General features: G+C 38.1%; 1 pseudogene across 1 annotated transcript; it reads right to left on the bottom strand.

The window, feature by feature from the left end:
- Window positions 1–3,028: 3,028 nt before the first annotated feature.
- Window positions 3,029–8,220, bottom strand: LOC103342477 (transcription factor MYB1-like; annotated as a pseudogene). Its single transcript, XR_016126068.1, has 3 exons — window positions 7,845–8,220; window positions 7,368–7,497; window positions 3,029–3,473 (listed from the first exon to the last, which is right to left on the bottom strand). The product of XR_016126068.1 is annotated as a transcription factor MYB1-like (transcript).
- Between the last annotated feature and the right edge of the window lie 365 nt (window positions 8,221–8,585).

Raw genomic sequence — 8,585 nt, 5'->3', positions numbered from 1 at the left:
TAGGATAGAGGAAAATTAGAAACCCTAAACTCCCTTTTCTTGAGATCAACGGTGAAAATTATGTCATCAAATCCAATTTCTCCAATTCCACTCAAAATATCAAAGGAAAAAGTGGTGAATTTTTCTGACTTTAGAGAAGGTGGAAGGGTTGGGTGTGAAGTTGATCTGATAGACAAGTCCGATCTTTGTGATTTCTTTAACAGCATCGTGTTCAAGTGTTCTATCATCAGCTCCAACGAGCTTGACATAGGGGAGGAGGAGGGGATGAGGTTGGCCGGCGATGAGTAGGAGAGGCAAATGCTGTCGGTCAGATGGATGTGGGTGGTTGTCAGGAGTTGGGTTGGCTGTTGAGATTAGCGGCTGCTAGGTTGTCTTTGTTTGTTTTGTTTTTTCATTTCAATATTAAGTTTTTATTTTTAAAATTTTATTCAAGTTAAGTATAGATACATGTCAAAAAATTATACAAGAGACACAAAAGACATGGAAATAGGGACAGTCCTGTCCCATCAGGGAGACAGATGCGTTACTGGAAGAAACCAAACAACTTACCTTACAGTGCATCTTATATGAGAAAACGAATCAAGCACACATCGATCTTGTAACTGCCTAGGTGTTATACAACAACATTGTCTGGAAAAGTGGAATTCAGCAGTAATAATTACGTATCTTTGTTCAACCGTTTTCAAAATGGATCTTGTATACGAAAAAGCACAGGGCCAAGATTTCATATTAAAAAAGAATGGGACCACTATTTGATTTTATTTAAGTCCTGTCCTAGAAGTAGAATAGCCAGAAGTTTTGAGTACTATTTGCAAATTTTGGGACCACGATTTGCTGGATTAGTACGGTTATCATCAAATGAAGATATGAAATTGAGGGATTGGATTTCCATGATCCGAATAGGGTAATTTTTTATTTATTTATAGGTATTCTTTTAATGATCATTCGTACAAAATATCACTTTTAAATCTGAAATTATTTGAACACTTAATTAAACAATTGTCATTTTATGTTTTCTTCAAATACCGTATGCATCTATTTTATTGGTGACAACTAGATGTCTTCATGGTTTTCAGTTTGTCTAATTATTTTGCAGGAATAATCTATAAATGAAAACTTGATAAATAGATGATTTGGAATATTCTATAACAAAGGGACATATATATTATATATACAGTTTTTCTCTTATGCGGATGTCCGTAAGTAATTACCGTGCGGACGTCATTGTAAATATGCGAAAAATAAAAAAGTAGTAGAAAATATACGGTTTTCACACAATAATAACGTTTGGCCATCCGCATAGGAGAATGTGTTTTGACAAGAGTTTATAGTCATTGGTGCGTGTTATATATAGAACATTTCTATTGCGCATTGCAAATGTAAAACGAAAAACTTCACAATGTTCTGCTTAATTTGGATATATCAATGACATATGTGTTTAGAACAAACATGACATGTACGTTTAGTTGTTCATAACTCCTGGAAGCCCAAAAAAATTAATTTATATAAATTAATTTAATTGGAATTAATGGGAAGGAGTTCTAACAAGATTCATACTTTGTATAACAAGTGGACAATTTCATACTCAAGAAAATCCAGTTTATCAAGATTGATTGCCTATGATATTTTGTTTTGTTTTTGTTTTTGTTTTTTTGAATACAAACGATGGTCTAAACTATAAGAGGGAGGGGGTTTAACATATTCACATTATCAAAGTGTCATGAGAGTTCGAACCTGAGACCACTTATTATTATTTTTATGAGATAAGGGGGACAAACCCCAAAAAGAAAAGACAACTAACTAGTACAGATCAAACGATGTCTAACAACTCCTAAAAAATTATCATCCAAGAAAGAGCTAACCCAATCAGGGGCCTCATCCAAATAACTAACCCCCAAATCCAAGTTAAAGCTCCAGTTAGCCATACGATCTGCTACAACATTCATTTCTCTGTAAACATGAGCAAAGTGACAGTTGCCAATACGCCTCATAAGAACACAACAACTCTGAATCAACACAGCGAGAGGATGACAACTCAAGGTACCAAACAGAGTTGACCAAGGCAGACCACCACCCCATTTAGCTTTAGAAAGCAGATTAACTTTAAGCCAAGGTATGAAATCCTGCTTAAAAAAAGGGGGAGCAAATCCAAGAATAGAAAGAGCATGCCAAACACTTTGAGCCCTTTCACAATCACAGAAAATATGCAACACAGATTCCACAGGCCAATCACATAACCCACAAGAAGAATCAATAGCTAGCTGACGCCTCACTCTATACTCACTGGATAAGATTTTACTTTGGGATGCAAGCCAAAAAAAGATTTGCAACTTGGGAGGAATTTTCAGCTCCCAAAGAAAAGCCTAGCTAGACTCAGGAATTTAATTGGAATTAATAGGAAGGAGTTCTAACGAGATTCATACTTAGTGTAACAAGTAGACAATTTCATACTCAAGAAAATCCCGTTTATCAAGATTGATTGCCTATGATATTTTGTTTTGTTTATGTTTATGTTTTTGTGAATACAAACGATAGCTTAACATATTCACATTATCAAAGTGTCATAGGAGTTCGCACCTGAGACCACTTACTGCCTAATGTTGTTATGCATAATAAATCGCAAAAGTATAGTTTGGAGACCTAAACGTACATGTGACTTTTATTCAGCTCATCACTATGCTTTATTTCTCATAGCACCTGTCTCCCGTGACTTTTCTATGCATGCCCACATTACTGTTGATATCCTCATTGTATAGTCATATAAAAGAATATTACATTAACATCAACAAAAGAAAAACAGTAGTACACGAGCTAGATGATATATACAATGCAAAGTCGCCATCAAACATTACCACCAAAAAAAAAAAAAAAAAAAAAAAAAAAAGAAAAGAAAAGAAAAGAAAAAACTAAGTCCAACATTACAAAGACTTAGACACCAAGACATTCATTTGAATGAAAACACCTCTACAAGATTTAGTTGTTCAAACAAAGGCAGTGATAGTTGTATTTTGTACAAGAATTTCTTTCTCTATTCTTGTTTTGAATGATTCCAAAGGTCCACGCCTAGTCCTTCTGAAACATTGGTACACTGTCTTTTCGATTGTGGCGTATCATCAACCCAAAAACTTGTGAACCCTTCTTCCTCTAACGCGAGATCGTAACATGTAGCTCTTTCAAAAGCATCCTCGTCATCTAAAAAGGTTTCCCACCAATCATTTTCATTCTTTGTTGATGGTGATGTTTGTGACGGCGTACTAAAATTCTCGACTGTTTGAATATGGTCCAAAATTGGTTCTTTACTGCTCAAACAATTTGAACTCTTGATGAAGCTTCAGGGTTGAGGTCTTATTACGATGGTCTTCATTGTTTCTTGGGGTTTATCTTTCACCTTTTTCAGGCGAGAATCCATCCGCAGTCGAGTGTTCCAATAATTTTTCACATCATTCGCTGTCCTTCTTGCAATCAATGACCACCTTCGACAGATAGCATGAGAAAATAAATCAACACTACTACGTTTCACCATTTGCGCGACGAAAGATTGCGCGACGAAGAATAATTCGTCGCACAAAACATCTTGGAGCGACGAAAGAAAATAGTCCGCCTCCCAACTTCCTCCCGAGACACCGATCGAGTCTGTGGATCCTCCGCATGATGCTGGATTTCGATTTTGACGCAGACGCTGGATCGACTCGAGAAGGCCGAACGATTGTAGGGGATGGGAATGCCCGATGAGGGAACCTCGACCGCGGTCATCGCCGCAGCAAACAGCTAGGTGATCGCTTTTTGACATCGCGGTTGCCGAGCTTGAGGGTCGATGTCGGTGATTCTGCAGCCCTCGCGCGTCCGGATTCCAATCCCGAATTTTGGTGCGCGACCTCCGAGCCCTTCCAGCCCGAGCATCCCCAGCACACCACGGCCCCTGCAGACGCCCATACCTCCGAGCCGCATGTCACAGATGACCAAGTAGATTTTGGAACATTATTTGATTAGTTTTTTATTTTTATATTTACTTTTACAATATTTCTCTTATATACATTTCTTTTATTTTATATAATAAATGTTTTCTTTGCGATTAATCTTTTTATTGTAATTTCATTTTAATTATATAAAAAAAACCAAATTTATTTTTTTACAAAATTAAAAATCAAATAATAATAAATTTTTTTAATAATATATATTGCTTTTGCGCGACGAAACGTAATTCGTCGCGCAAAACATTTAAATAACCCGTTTACAAATATATTTTAATCATGCGCGACGAAGAATTTCGCGCAAAATTTGTATGCGAATTGTTTCACGCGAATTTGTGCGCGACGAATTATCTCCGCTGCATGGCCTACGTCGCGACGAATATCATTTCGTAGCGCAAACTTCATGTATCTCGCGTGACGGAAGAGTCCGTCGCGCATTGTTTTTGCGACGACCACTCTTTCGTCGCGCAAATATTTGTGCGACGGAAATTAGGTCGTCCCAAATATTTTTTTTAACGGTTGTTATACGCTTGCAGTGCGCGACCAATGACATTTGTTCGTCGCGCAAATCCTTTCATCACGAATTTTGCGCGACGGACTGTGCGCGACGAAACTTCTGTCGCGCATAATTATGTGCGACTAAAATCATTTTTGCGCGACGAAGACCCCTTTGTTGTGCAAAGACTAAAATGTAGTAGTGAATATTAATATATTTTAAAAAAGATAAGATTAAAACTTAAAAAAAAAAAACAAATTTAAAAAACTCTCTCTCGCCCTCTTCTAACCTATCACCCCACCATGGCACCCCACCTCCCTCCACCCTCTCTCTCTCTCTCTCTCATCAGATTCGGGTGATGGTCAGGCAAGCAAAGAACCGGGTTGGGATTTGATGCAAGAACATAATCAGTTTCAATGGTTGGGGAGGCATAGGCCAAATCTGGAATGGTGGTTATGGCTCTTTGTTATGAACTTGAAATTGTGTGTAGTTTCTGTGATGGTAGAAGTTGAACTGGTGTTTACCTAGGTACTCGACATGAATTGTAGATACTAACTATGAAATCTTGTACGTTGGGCCCAACTATGCAGCCACAGTAATAAGAAATGGTAACAAAGTTACAATTAATTTCTTCAAGGCATTTAAGATAGGGCCGCTGGTGCTGCTCTAGAAGGAGAGATAGTACAGAGGAAGAGGGAGAGGGGGAGAGAGAACAGAGGGAAAAGACGGCAGAGAAGAAGACTAAGGGAAGGGCTGGCGACAAGTTTTTTAATATTTAAATTCAATTTTTAATTTTCTTTTTCTTTTTTCTAAAAAAATTAATTTAATTTTTAAATATATTAAATCTTTTATTAAAGTTATGTGGCACTATGTTATTAGATGTGTGGCCCCACATATATGCCACATCAGCATTTTAATAGAAAATTTGACTGAAACTGACGGCAGACTATTTTGATTTGTGAAGGATAACCTTAAGGACCATTAGTATTTGTTTGCCCGTTCTTGGTTTACTCCTATGATGGAAGGGCAAAGTTCCCTACTGCCTTGAGAACCATAAACTGGTCAACAAGTCGCTTTCTTTGGTGTGCGTGGTACGCTAGCAAAATTTCTAGCAGACTTGGTTTGGAATGGATAACTTGTGTCCCAAGTTACTGATTTCTGCAAACAAACGATTGTGAATTTGGGTGAGGAATATCTCCCAAGTAAGTTCTTTTCCTGCCTCAGACTGGTGAGGACTTTAACAATTTATCTCAGTATAAGGAGGTTGCCTTGGCCAGAATGGTTTGATGGGATTTAAATTGTTCTTTAGGCGGAACGCCTTTTACAAAAAAATATATATATAACAGTGAATGCTTATATTAGAGGAAGATGAAGGGACAACCGGGCTTTATTTCTGTCGAGATAGAAGGTTACGTCCGACTGGACCGAGATACCCGGCCGATCGACGCTACCGGATCGACCGTTGACAACCTTGGCTGCTAGGCTTCAACTTGTAAATCGATACCAAAGGCTGATTCTGGCAGAGCTTTGATGTACCTCATGCTTTTGTGAAGCTTTTGAGTGGCGCAATCTTCTTAATCTGCACGGGCAGGAGTGACGGTTTTTGAGGGCTTCAGTGGGCTAGAGACTACACCGTGAATTTTGTTGAGGTTTTCCATACTTGGAGGAGACTCAAACCCTGCCTGTCTTGGTTTGCTGAACCAAATTTGTAACGAAAGAAATCTCGTTTTGAATGACTTGTTTCTTAAATCTGGATTTTGTGTATCCTGATCTGGAGCTGGTTTCACTTGAAATTCAAGTGGGCTTATTGGTTGATTTTGAACTTGGCTGTTGACGGTTTTCTTTGTGTAGGATCTTTGTTTGATTGGGTGATGATTTTTTTGTTGTGTGTGTTTTACCCTGTTCACTCCTTCTTGTATTTATAGTAAAACTGTTTCTTTTCTGGAGTAGGGTGATTGTGTTTATTTATTGGGCGGCAAAGATATCTCCCCCCTTTTTCTTTTTTAATGGAAGGAAAGAAAATAGGATTTCTTCAGTTTTGGCAGATAGGCTCTCAAATAGGCAATCACTTCCCTGATTTTCTTGAAAAGGAACCTAATCTCTTTCCCAATTTCAACTGCCCCTTGTGAGATTTTACCCGTGATGGTTAGTTTGACTACTTTTTGGACAGCTCCCTGCTTTCCTGCTTATCCCTCTTTGAGATTGTAACTTGCCTATCTCCTTGAGAGAATTACCTTCTCTGAAAAGACAGAAGAAAAATCTCTGAATATACATATATACATGTAAGAGGGATTTGATCTTCAGTTTTTTCAGAATCAACTTGATGTCATGAACCCTTCAATCACTTCTTCTATGGCAGTTGCCATTCTGACTTTTCTTTATCCTAGAGATGTCACGTGGGATTGTTCCTATTTCTGGGCTCCCTCTTCCTATTATATTGGGCCTGTGAGGCCCAAATTAGCCTTGTTTGCTCTGATGAGCCTTAGGGTCTCTTCTGGTTTTTTGGGTTTCCATCTTTCTTTGATTTTTTGCAGCTTTATTCGGGCCTAATTTTACTGGGTGTGTCAATTTTGGCCCAAACAGATTACACAAAAAAAAAAAAAAAAAGGACGAAAGACGATAAACCCCAGGACTATTTATGATAAAAAGCCTTCTATAAATGTTGTAACATATATGATCACTATGTTTTACGATTCACGGAGACTAAGATACATCATGCATGGCTACATTGCCCTTCTAGTGCTTTTTGTGGTCGTGCATGCGTACTGAGATAAACAACAGAAGATATAATATAGAAAACAAAGCACGGGATGCATGTCCGCGATAGTGGATTTTAGTTTTTTTTTTTAATGGTATGTGATGAAAGAACGATGTGGGATAAGGAAAGAGACATTTGGTACCTGTTTCCTAAAAGCTTATGAAGCCTAATTATTAGATCTACTTCATCCTCTGCAAACTCTCCTCTCTTGATATTTGGCTTCAAATAGTTTAACCACCTTAGTCTACAGCTCTTCCTGCACCTGTTCAACCCTGCACCCATGCATAATGCAAAGATTGAGTTTTTATCACAAAATTTGTCATGAAATTATCAGGCTGCGTCTTAAACTTCGTTTTTGTCTTTGTTACAGCATGCATATCTACAATGTGTTTTCTTGAGGAAGTTCCCAATGTTGGATATCAAAATGGCCTTTTATGTATGACATCCCTTGAGCAGAATACGTACAGAAAACCAATTGACAATGAGTGGAGAAGTTCAGGATATCGTTTTTGTGTGCGTTAAGAAACAATACTAAGACAACGCTTCACTACTTAATTAAGCTGTAGCTATATATACCATATATCTATCTCTCTTTTGGGGTTATATTTCACGTCAATACCTGCTTTGTAAGGAACTTGGTGCCACTTTCCTTCTCCTTGATTCTCAATGCACTGCCTCAGAAGATCATCTTCCTCTCTAGTCCAAGCTCCTTTTCTCACACCCAAGTCATAACCCTCCATGTTTTCATTTAGCCAGCGTTGTATGCTTGCAGCCAGCTTATTTTGTGCCTGCTAGTTACTTCAAGCGTCCAGAGCCATAAATAAAGGGTCTCTCACGGCATGGAGACCATCAAATTAAACCTTACCAGGTCAGTGACGTGCATGCCTCATATCCTATTAGTATGAAAATTGTATTGTCATTTCCTAGACTTTAGCATAGGTTGGGAATTAGTGTGTAAATATGTCTTACTGGAAGTTTTGGCGCAACACATTCAATCCCGGATTTCCAAAGTGTGACTTGATCGATATGAGGAAACTAATTTAAGGTAAATCATGACATAATCATGCATTCATTATAGGAAACCTAGTTGGAATCACCACTACGTTTTACTATTTGCGCGATGAACACAAATTCGTCGCGCAAAATGCACTACAATGACGGAAAAGAATATTTGTCGCACAAACCATCGAAAATCAAGCGCGACCAAATTTTTCGTCGCAAAATGTCTTAGCGCGACAGAAAATTTATTCGCTAGAAAGTGAGAAAAAAACTGGGGTTTTTTTTGGCATGATACTTTGCGCGACGAAAAATCGTTAAGAGAACCTAGTGTGACGGTTGACACTTCGTCGCGTAAAGGTGA

This window comes from Prunus mume, linkage group LG4 (assembly GCF_029339155.1).
Source record: "Prunus mume cultivar Tortuosa linkage group LG4, ASM2933915v1, whole genome shotgun sequence".
Classification (NCBI taxonomy): Eukaryota; Viridiplantae; Streptophyta; class Magnoliopsida; order Rosales; family Rosaceae; genus Prunus; species Prunus mume.
This window is presented reverse-complemented; position numbering and strand designations above follow the sequence as displayed.